This window comes from Orbicella franksi, chromosome 9 (genome assembly GCF_964199315.1).
Source record: "Orbicella franksi chromosome 9, jaOrbFran1.1, whole genome shotgun sequence".
Taxonomy (NCBI): Eukaryota; Metazoa; Cnidaria; class Anthozoa; order Scleractinia; family Merulinidae; genus Orbicella; species Orbicella franksi.
Window position 1 is genome coordinate 29224857 of NC_138153.1, and position 12235 is coordinate 29237091.

At 39.7% G+C, this 12235-nt stretch overlaps 2 non-coding genes across 2 annotated transcripts; both read right to left on the reverse strand.

The window, feature by feature from the left end:
- Positions 1–4823: 4823 nt before the first annotated feature.
- On the reverse strand, positions 4824–4895 carry Trnad-guc (transfer RNA aspartic acid (anticodon GUC)). The gene has a single exon. It is a non-coding gene; the product is annotated as a tRNA-Asp (tRNA).
- Positions 4896–10792: 5897 nt separating this feature from the next.
- On the reverse strand, positions 10793–10864 carry Trnap-ugg (transfer RNA proline (anticodon UGG)). Its single transcript has one exon. It is a non-coding gene; the product is annotated as a tRNA-Pro (tRNA).
- Between the last annotated feature and the right edge of the window lie 1371 nt (positions 10865–12235).

Here is a 12235-nt window from a genome sequence, read left to right on the forward strand (position 1 = left end):
TGTTTTAAGTTATTTTTCAACTCGGGAATAATTTCCTCGTGTCCATCTTCGCTAAATCAGAACTAATTCAAATAAACGGGTACAAAGGAAACGCCAGTACTTTATCGGCTGTGACCCAGGTCCCATTCGAAGCCTCAAACGGCTTATTGATCTTGGGCATGAGGGGTATTTAGAGAACTGGTCCTTTTTGTTGCTTTTCCACTGCAAGTCACTGCAAGTAATTATTGTGAAGAAAAAGTCTTACCAAACGACATTGACGATTGGAAACCCACTCCATCAATTTTTTTTTTCGTTGAAATCTAGTATTGACGTGCTGCCAGTTGGTGTTCTCAGTTGTTATGACAAGTCTGGGTTCGAGATATTTTTGCGCGCGGCACAATTGAAAAAATATCACCTCTTCAAAAGTAAAATACGAAGTACAATTTATACAACAAGAAAAGAGATATTCTTTGTCCGAAGCTCGTGTTATGTTGATCAATTTACCTTTCACATGAACATTATTGTTGCAAAGCCCGGTTGTTGTTTTTCTGCAGTTATTTCTTGGCCCGTGAAAGATCCTTAAAGGGCCCTTCGTACAAAACAACAATTAAACATGACCAGACAAATTAACAAATAATTGTTCTACTTACTTTGTAAAAAACATTATACATGCATGAATATGAATCCTAAATCAAGCAAAACTTGGAGACTTTATTATTATTTAAAATATTTTACAGAAATAGCACCTCCAGCAAAATCATCATTGTAAACAGTAGTTTATAGTTAGGATTAGGGTGTAATTGTTGTCACCTGCTATCCAGTGTTTTAAGAAAGAATGAAGAGACTTGTTCCTCAGTCTGCTCCGGGGGGGGGGGGGGAGCCTTTGCGATAATAGATATAACTAGTACTTGTTTCGTTATTCAGAGTGGTTTTCAATTGTCTGCTTTCAAACCAGAGCCAAAGTAATCACTCTAACCAATCACAAACCACATAGACAATCCCGTTGGTTTGAATAGTAGAAGGGACTTCTAATACCCATGCTGCGCTGTAGCTGATGCAAAGCGCGGGAAAACATGTGTGAGCGAGTCATGGTCGGTTTTGGTTTTTCTTCTGATTGGATGAAAAAGTGGCGGAGTCTAAAGCCAATCGAGTAACGTAAGCATGCAAAACCAATTACTTTTCGACACTTGAATGAAAACCGCTCCATACAAAAACAGCTGTACTAAAATAGGGAAAAGGAATTCTTAGATTATAAGTTCTAAAAGTTGAATAACGTAATAAGTGAAAAGAAAATATCAATGAACAAACTGATTACAAGTAGATAAATTCTTATCATACAGGATTCTTTCACCTATAACTGGTTTTGTTACCGGTCAGGAAGAATAATCAGGGACCGGATTGTGACTCCTGTTACTACCAGTTTTATTTAAGACTACCGACATACATTCTTTTTGAAAGCCTTTTAATTTATATATATATTAGGGTGACTGCCAATGCAAATCTTGCCGTTGTAAATGAGCAGTCTCAGACTCAGGAAAGGACCGACCGGGTATTTTATAAGTGTGATATCACATGAATAAGTGAACACATCAGGTATTGGCCCTGCATGGGCGGCTCCGGATCGAATGCCACGTTAATACTTAGTAGAGTCATATCCGGCTTGTATCATACACTCTCTTTTTCTGATAAGAATATTGTTTTTCCGACCCAGGCTGAATGTACTTATTTTTTTCTGATATTATAGGTTGAAAATGTCCGCGTTAATATTCTTAGATTTCAGGAATAGAAGTGGACCATATGCCGACACAACGTCAGATTGTCTGTCCTACCTATGACTTTGATGGCACTGAAGCCGGTAATTTTGGAGCCAGACTGCAGGCAATAGAACCTGATGTGACAAACATAACTTCTTGCAGAAATGCTATTGACATCGAAGATACAGCTAGTGCTGTTTTTTGTTGTTGTTGTTTTTTGACTAGTTTTGCTAAAAAAAGAAAGGAAGACTTTTATACGGTTTGCTTAAAAGCATATAATTGTAATGTATTTACAAATTTTCAACCCACAGAATTACATTCTTTTCAGAATCTCATCCTCAGGCTTGTTCTTAAAGTATTCTTAAAATTTCGCAAGTTCCAGCCTCGATATTCTTATAAAATATACTCTTTTAAAAAAAGAGTGTACTGGTGATTATTAACAAAATTATTCGGCCGCGAGTCCGAAAGACCAGACGTTAAAACTTTTAGCGAATATGGCACTAAATTTTTGCGGCCGGATTTTTCCACCATCCCCCAAAAAAAGTTTCTGCAAAAAAAAAAAAAAAAAAAACACATTCCTGCAAAAATTTTCTCCACAAAAATTTACTCTCCACTGGCGAAAGCATTCAAAACAGAAACAAAACGATGAAATGTTATTGCTGATACATTGCCGGAGCAATCAGCCACACAAGAACACGATGTATAGCTTAATAGTGATAGAGTGACACCGATTCACTGACTGGAATACTGTGTTTAACATCTCTACATGTTGTTTTACTAATTTCAATTAAACGTGACTTCTGGAAAATTGCAAAAATTAGTACCCAGCAAGAAAAACCGGTCTTTTACAATCGCAAAATACAAAAAAATCACCGATTCGCAAAAATAAACTCCCGCAAAAATTTAGTGCCACACGGTAGCTAAATTTAGTTTCGAAATTCATGAAGAAAATAGGAGCCACTCAAGTGATTCTACAACTGTTCAATAACAGCTCAAGAAATGTCCAACAGTAAACGCCGCTTAAATAGGGCCTGCTGAAACGAAGAGAGGAATAGTTGTAGGACACGTTTTTGCAAAACATGGATGTTTCTCAAATTCCTCCCATCAACTTCACCTCAGACAACTACACGTGGCCAAAAGAAAACGGCGGAAATTTCGAAAATCGTCTCAAATTTTTGCTGAGGATGATATTGACAGTTGGGTTATTCCTGAGTCATGCTTCTTTTTACGCACTTCCCGTTTTTACACGCTCTGATATGTGGACCTAATTTGTCCCTCTTTGGCTTGAGCGCGGTGATCGTTGTTCTTACAAAGTAGGCCGAGTTTCGTCTCGTAATCATCGAGCTCCGTCCTCCTTGTTACCCGCCGCTTCCTGTTCCCCTCCCTCCGTGTTACCCGCCGCTTCCTGTTCCCCTCCCTCCCCGTTACCTGCGCCCTCCTGTTCCCCGTCCTCCCTGTTACACGCCGCTTCCGGTTCCCCTCCCTCCCTGTTACCCGCGCCCTCCTATTACTCCTCCTTCTTGTTTCCCACCCCCTCTTGTTCCCCGCCCTCCGTGTTACGCGCGCCCCCCCTGTTACCCGCCCCCTCCTGTTCCCCATCATCCCTGTTTCCCTCCCCTTCCTGACCAGCCCTCCCCGGCTGACGAACTGCGGAAAAAGCAGAATGGGACCGATTGTGATCCTCGTGGTAGCAAGAAAACGAAAAAATGCGAGTCGACAAATAGCAGCGCGAGAAGCTACCCTCAGTTCTTTAAGGAACGTTAGAGTATAATTTGCCCAGGTGACCATTAACATAAGCTGCAGAAGATGGACGCACATCCGTCCGTGTGCTTGTCGGTTTGTTTGTTTCTCGTAATTTCACAGAAATTCCCGGCTTAGTGGTACAAGTTTTCTTCTCTTTTCGTCTTGAACGTTTGGCCGACTTTGTTGTTAAGTTAGACGTTTCATTTCCTTGTCTGGTTTCTGGAATAAGATGCATGTATATTCTCTCTTCGTTCTTGCTGTTTCCATTCACCGGATGTTTTTGCAGTTTTAATGGTTTCTTGAGATCTTGATGGCTTCTTCGAAACGGCTCGGCATCTTCTAAATCCTCAGCGTCGTTGTCTCTTCCAGCATCTGCCAAATATGGCGGTCGCATTAAAGTTTGACCGCTGCCTCCCTCAAGTGTGTGAGGATGGTCGTAAACTGGTACTTCATGTCGAGCTTCGGTTTGTGTCTCGTCTAGTAGGTTGCACGCAGTTGTGGTATAATCTCCTGTTTCTTGTGTTGTTTCCATCCTTTCACCATGTGATTTTTTCCTTCTTTGTTTCTTTAAACAACAGCTCACAGTGGACAGAAGTAAAATGATTAAGATGAGGGCACCAGCCCCGCAGGCCGCGCCATAGAGGAAAATCAGTAAGATATCATGGGTCCCCTCAGTGCTTTGAATTTTTCCTGAAAAAGAGAGGATAAAAGCGAGCGTCAATATTTTTCTCGCGCATTAAGCATGAAACATATTGACTTCTTTCAATCACCATTAAACCTATTATCTGGGCGACTTGTTTAAAGAATATTTAATTCAAGAGGCGCGACTTCGACTATAAACGTGGGACGCTTTCCTTTCGACCAAAAATTCCGCTTTGAATTTGCGGAAATTTCTAGTGACGAATGGAACTGCATTTTGTGGAATTTACGGAAAAGAGGATAACCTCGCAAGATATACCCAAGTTTTCGGAAACTTACTGTCGGAGATTTCCGTGTTTGATTTTCTTTGCGGAATTTCCAGAATTTTCGGTTGAAAGGTTTGTTTTCGGAAATTCTATAATTTCCAGATTTTCTGGAACTTTCCCGGGAAATTTCCGTGCCATTTGGTTCCGACTCGAAATTTTCGTAATTTTCGGTTGACTGGAAAGCGCCCATGAATTCTAGGGAGACATTTTTGGCGAGTCATTCGAGAGGCCTGACTGGCAATCGATGTCTGTATTGCTTCCTCATTGTAAAAGTATTTCCTGTTTAACAAACTAGTTTTTTCGGATCCAAAAACAAGTTAAAAAAAATATGTGGAAAGAAAATGATAAATGATCTGATTTAACTAACTAGAAATTTAAAAGCCTCCCCGGCGGGGAATCGAACCCCGGTCTCCCGCGTGACAGGCGGGGATACTCGCCACTATACTACCGAGGATCCTGGCTAAAATTTTACTGCAAATTCGATGACCTGGCGACGTTTTAAAGAGCTTTAAAACTTTTTGAGAGGAACATGTAGTACATGACCAGCATAAAGATACACATCCGCTAATTCAGCAAACGAACTCAACTTATTGAAGCTAAGAGCAGCTTTGGAACCAAGTGACTCGTTAAACCTACTGATTAACAGACCAAACTGTAAAGGTATATTTTTGAAAGTCTTCAATTTGAAACCCTTTGCCCCATTCCCTCGGTAAAACAAATAAAAAGTTGGATTTTTTTTGCCTCTGCAGATTCGGTTTCACAGCAAACTAAGCTACTTGCTCCTGATTGGCTGTTTGCCCGTTACATGAGTTACATGGCACTGAGTTGGCTTGAAAATTGGGATAGCAAAGTTTGAAAGGGTTTGGAATTTTAACTACAGTTACTTCGTGTCCAGTTGCATTGAATTGGGCTAAAGCAGGAGCTAAAGTCTTGAAAAACAATTTTCATCTCTGAAATGTCAGAGGAGTTTTTCGAAGGTGTTTCTAATGGCCCACAAAACTTGAATGAATTTGGCAAAGAACTTCCCTTCGCTTCGATAGCTGGCAGTAGTCTTCGGCTGAAGCAAATGCCATTTCACACCCACCAACGTAGGGTTTGTTCAATTCGTACTTTCCACGAGTCTTCAAGAAGAACTGCCGAGATGATCAAGATTACAAATTCAATCATTTACACACTGCTGTTTAGCATGCATGAACTGAAGTTAAGACAATGTGAATGTCTACACAGCATCGCGTCCTTTGAGAGGTGAGTTTGTGAATTTTAATCTTCATTTTGGGCTGAATACAAAGTTGTAGTTTCTCTATTCTTCAGCAAATTCACAAATTTTCCATTTATTCTTCGCAACTAAAACTTGCTATTTGATTTCATAAATTTAAAATATGTTGAAGTCATTCTAAAACCAGGGGCTTACAAGTGCTAGATTTCTTTGCGCGTGCAATCGAGCATGTACGACCTAAGTATGGTTGTTTATTACGAAACGATCGAAGACGGTTTCCATGGATTTGTGACAAAACTCAATCATTTGCTTCAGCTATCGGTGCGGTCAACATTGAGATTCGGAGCAAGAGAGTTGTGATATTTTTCACAGTCAAACTGAAGAGAAAACTTCCAAACAGAACAAAACCAAACAACAAAGCACAGGAAAAGTTTGAAGAAAGTTGTAATTCAAGTGCTGCTTCAAAAAAATGGCTTCGTGTCGGCTTAGTAGCGAGGGTGTGAAGAATCGGCTTTCTTCAGTTCAGCAAAAATCCAGAATACCAGTCCGCAGGCTATCTCGTTTGGACAACAACAGCGGAAAAAGTTCCTCGTCTAAATACGAAGTTCATATGAAGCAGCGCGTTTTGAGGAATCGCGTGGAAAAAAGTCAAAACAAGCCGCCGTCCCGGATTCCGATTGCGATCGGTCGAACAAACAGCGGCAGGGATAAAATCCCTAACAGTGTGATAGCTGCCACCGGAAAAAGACCATTGGGAAGAGACTCAGGTATTGATAGCATTTTTATTGTATTTAAAGCTTTTGGTTTAAGTTTTAGACTAAGCGGCAAACGTTCCGGGCGAACTAGTATTAAACTACGGAACGAAGTTTGCTACTGATTTTACCTTTTTACATGTAAGTCCGCTTAATGTTTTAATTCAGTCGCTCATGATATATTAAGCTGTTCTCGACATGACACTTTTAAGTATAAATGGGACAAAGACTTTGACAGAAACTCCAAGAAATAAGGAATAAACTTCAGCTGAAACTAAAAAGCAGCGAGCGGGAAGAGCGAAGAAAGGACAAAAAAGCGAGAGTAATGGGGACGAGAAAAGCACCTCCTTCCCATTACCTCTCGCATAATTTAGCAAGCTAACGTGAAATGATGTTTGTCTTTTTATTACTTACAGTACTTAGTTTATTTAGGGGTTGCAGTAAACTGATCGTTAATCTCCACAGGTATAAATCTACGCGAAACCCGCGGGAAACAAGCAGCAAGTATTAATAATGCTACTGACAAACGTCCAACCACAACTGAACATAGCAGTCCTGAAGAAACCAACGAACCAACACTGTCAGTGACACAAAAAACTCCAATGAAACAAGTCACGCCATCAGAAACCGAACAGGTAAATATGCTAGTTGTTTTCACATAGAACTTATAATCCTTTTAGAGAAGTACGTTATGAGTTACACCATGATATTTACAAGCATTTCATCGGGCGTGGGTTGACGCAGTGGTGATATCGCTCACCTTCCACCAATGTGCCCCATGTTCGATTCTGACCTGGTGCTATACGTGGGTTGAGTTTGTTGTTGTGTTCTCACCTTGCTCCGAGGGTTTTTTCCGGGTACTCCGGTTTTCCTCCCACCACAAAAACCTGATGCGGCTTCCTCTCTAAATATTATAATCTATTTATTTAATGTTGCCCCCTCAATTACGGCATGCAATGGCACATTTATAATTTCAGCCTTCATAGAGTTCATAATCAGAAGAAGTTAAAAAATAAAGCCCTGAAGAATACGATAAAATGAAGAATGTACTTTCTAGTGTGATAGATTGTCAGACAACATGCACAATAGGACATCGTCACAGGTAGAACTTTTGCATAAAAATTATAGGGACGCTTTTCTTAAAAAATTATTAAAAGAGAATAATAATAAAAGAAAACTCTGCAGGCCTTTTTGGGAACTTGGCACAAGATTTTTTTTATGCCAGGTTTATTTCTGTAAAACCACACAAATATAGTTAATATTTATTTAAATATTACACAAAGAGCAGTCCTTCTATTTCTTTAGTCTTTTTAGGGCCAGTTTGTCTTGTCTTTAATTTACAAACCTTATTTTTTCAAACAGGTCTCCACCAGTTGTGAGGAGGACCATACGAAGGAAATTGAACAGCTTGAAAAGGAACATTCCGAAATAGAGGAGGAACTTCAACAATGGGTTGAGGACGGAGACCAAGAAAACAAAACATTGGGGGAGATTATTGAAAATACAAATGAAGAAAATGTGAAGCTCTGGGTGCAGATCAGCGTCATGAAGAAGGGATTGAAAGCTTTGGAGAATGAAAACAATACTCTCCGGGCTAAGCTGGAAACAAAGATGGTTGACGCAAAAAGCATGAGAAAACTCGATCAGCTCGAAAAGGAACATTCCGAAATAGAAGAGGAACTTCAACAGTGCGTTGAGGATGGAGACCAAAAGATCAGAACCTTGGAGGAGATTATTGAAACAACAAATTATGAAAATGTAACGCTCTTGGTTCAGATCAGCGACATGAAGAAAGAATCGAAAGGTTTGCAGAATGAAAACAACACTCTTCAGACCGAGCTGAAAACCAAGAGAACAGACTTAAAGAGTCTAAGAGTAAACGAAAGAGAATTGAGAAATTTGAAACGTGATTTGAAGAGAAAGGAGCTAAGTTTGAACAATGCCCTGGCTGAGAAACAGGAGCTGTTGGGTGATATTGAATATTTGGAGGGGAGCCTGAAGGATAGTCAGGGTGCCAATGAACAGCTGAACGTGCAAATTGACGGGCTTAAGGACGTGGTAAAGGAATTGAATCAGCGACCCGATTACGGACATTTACGTGAAGAAGTAGAACTCTTAAAAGGATACCTAGATTTGTTTCGTCACAAAGAAGAGCTGTTAAGCTTTCAAGTTGACGCGTTGACAGCCGAAACATCTCACTTCAAAGCTTGTGAGTTGGACTTTAATAAGCTGCGGGATGAAACATCCAGTATCATAGACCAGCTTGAGGTTCAGCTAGATATATGCCTGAACGAAAACACGAGAATCATGTCAGAGAAAGACAAAGAGCTTAATGAGCTAAAAGACGCAAAGTCAAAAGTTATTGACCAACTTGAAGACCAGCTAGCTCAGTCTGAGAATAGAAACGCCAGAATCGTCTCAGAGAAGAATAAAGAGAGAAATGAACTTAAGAAACAAAATTCGGGGAGTAATATCCAACTTCGGGATCAGATAGCTACGTTGATACAAGAAAACGCCAGAGTCATTTCAGAGAATGTTAGAATGATGAAGGAACTTGGAGAAAAGTCGCGAGTTATTGACGAACTCGAGGATCAGCTGGCAAAGCTAAAGAATGAAAACGCCACAGTCACCTCAGATAAGATTAAAGAGATGATGGAACTAAATGACCAAAAAGCCAGGGTCATTGACAAACTTGAGGAAGAGGTTGCTAAGCTAATGAGAGAAAATTCTTCTTTGGAAACTGAGCTTTCTAAGATATCATACAACAATAAGAAGTTGACTGAACTTCAAGAGCAAGTAGAAAAGAAAAACTTGTCTCTTTCTGAACTTGACATGGCGTATCATAGTTTAAGCCACAATGATGTTGTGATTGAGAAATTGATGAAAGATTTAGAACGAGAAATGTTCGAAAAACATGTTCTCAGCACAGCCTTGGAATTCTCCCTGGATAATTGTGCTATTAAAGAGAAAGCACACGCTAGAGAAACAAGAAACCTTGAATATCAACTGCAACAAATGAAGTTTCTTCTTAACATAATGAATTCTTGTTCCGACGTTGATGGTAGCACAAATCAAGTTTGTGTATGTCGTGAAAAGTTTTTTACTATGTAAATAACTATTTATCGTTTTTGCTCTCATTTCCAGATTATAGATAGTGAAGAAGAATAAGAAGCTGTGTAAATTGCATTTATACAGTTACTTATGTAGCAACTTGTATGACTTCACTTCTTAGTAAAATAATGTAACCTAGAACACAGATCTCCATACCTTTGTGGGATTTAATGGGAAAGACTTACCTGTACGTATGCTGATTAGCTCAATTCGTACATAAACGGGCCAACTAGCTCTGTTTTGAGAATTAGACTGAAATTTTGAAGTAATAACCTCTTTCATTGAAATACTCTCCATATAATATCCCCGGATTAAAATGAATGAAAAAAACAAGGACTTAGGATGCGTTCAAAGAAAAATCAAAATAAGACACCAACAAATGGACTGGTCCGAACTCTGGATTGGAATAGAGTACTTTTTTGTAACCTTTTTAAAAAATAGAGATACGCATCCAAAACTAGATAGAAAGGATTCCACTGACAGCGTGCCAATTCACTGAGCCGCTGAGCCCTGCCAGGGCTTTCTTTGGTTAAGTTTTAAGCCGTTCATTGTATTAAGCCACTTTTTAAATGATCTAGCAACGACTGGAACAAACAAATTATATTTTTGGGTTTATAGGCCATCATTATTTTAATTTTTCTTAATTATCTCCACCAGTCAGAACCGAGATGTGACCGAACTAAAATTAATTTGACCGGTCAACATGACCGGCCACGTTCCGAAAATTATTTTGAGTCCTGACTCCACATTGTTTTACCCGTTTTTGTTTCGCATACTCATTCAAACCTTCGCGAGCGGGAAGTCTGAGGTTCGGGTTGAATAATGGTGAGGTAACTCCATGTAGAGTCTCTGATTGGTTGCCAGTAGGGGTAATTATTCGTGCTGCCTTCTCACCAGCCAATCAGACATAGGATCTCTTAGTGTTACGTCATAGGTATGTGGTTTGCCTTTTGGTCAAGTCTCAAGGCGCTCATGAACGTCACGTGACCTTCCACAATGGCAACCGGTTCGGATGAAGTTAGACATCGCAACTCAGCTCCGATTTGACTAATAATCGCAAAACGAATCGTGCCTTTAATTTTTAGAAAGTTGTTTCATTTTAAACCCTTTGTCGCATCTACCTCCGGGTTGCAAAGCAAAGATGATTTTCTTACAAATTCATGTGAAATACGTTTAAATTAGTTTAAAGACCTATCCTCGAGTTTACACACAAATGAAATCGGCAATAAAAGTCAATAAACAAAAATAAACAAAATAAAAATTTTAGCGCTTGGGCCTGTCCGGAAGTCGAACCCGGGACCTCTCGCACCCAAAGCGAGAATCATGCCCCTAGACCAACAGGCCACCGCTGACATCTAATTTTCGATTAAAGGTTCAAATATTCTAGTAAGAAAGAAAAACAACAGGTCGCAACTGGTAGCTAAAAATACCTGCCACATTTTTTTTTCAGAATGTTTTGCTTTAACTTCTTGACTCCATAGCTTTGGAAAATCACAAGCATGCACTTCTTTGTACAAATTTTGCATACGTAAGGGTCAGTCCGTTGTCTGTTACATAACGTGTGAAGAGGGAAGCGTGGCCACTAAGCCCAGGCAGCGGAGTGTTCATAACTACCTGGACAGCGACAAAACGATTTAGCAAAAAATTGTCCCTTTGGTGCTAAAACTGGTGAATCCCACGATAAGACAACTTGGAATATATAGAAAACGTTGGCTCAAATTTACTGAAGCTACCAGACACGATACCGTTTTTTTAAGATTTAAACAATATTAGTGCAGAAATCTCAATTTGAATCGAACTTTTAAAAAATTGCATTAAATGTATGGGAAGAGTTAAAAGTTCGATGCCCAATAAGTTGAGAGTGATTGACTTTCGAGTATTTTATGACATGCAAGAAAAAGATACCTAACCTGCGAACGCAGACGTATTTCCGGCTGTCACTTGATTCCGCCGAAAAATAACGTCTGCGAACCCGAGCCAGGAAACGATTTCTGTGACGTAATAACTTTTGTTTCTCCTTCGCCAATCAGATTCCATGATAGAATGAAACTCGAGTGCTCCTCGCAGCGAATACCTCGCGCAGTAGTTCTGGGGTTATTTGAGCTAAACTGTGATTGGCTTAGAATTCCTACGTCACAGAAATCGTTTTCTGGCTCGGGTTCGCAGACGTTATTTTTCGGCAGAACCAAGTGACAGCCGGAAATACGTCTGCGTTCGCAGGCAAAAAGATACCCAGCAGAAGGCTATTTTGATCAAATTTGAAGAACAAAGGTTTTTCTGTAGGGCGAGGAATTGCACTTATAATTTTTCATACAAATGCCTTTAAATTTTCCCGCGAATTGCGATCCGGTGAAAACTTAAATTGTGGCATTTCAAAAGAGGCTATTTCTTTCAAATGTGATCAATAAATTTTTCTTCCTGGTATATTTAGTTTGTAATTCATAAATGCTTTAGAACTCGAATTTTCCGTGAGTTGTTAAACATTGCATTCGTCATTTCCCCCAAACATTTTCTGTAATTTTTGCTGTGTTGGTCCCCCCCCCCCCCAAAAAAAAGACCCACAAGATCACGTCAGAAACCGCGAAAAGGTCTATTGTATGATGGGCCGGTGGAACCAGAGAATTATAACTTGATACTTTTGAAACAAAATAAATAAAGGGTTAGCTATTGTTAAGCGTTTTTTCTAAGCGTCTCAACTACTTTGACCATGTCCCG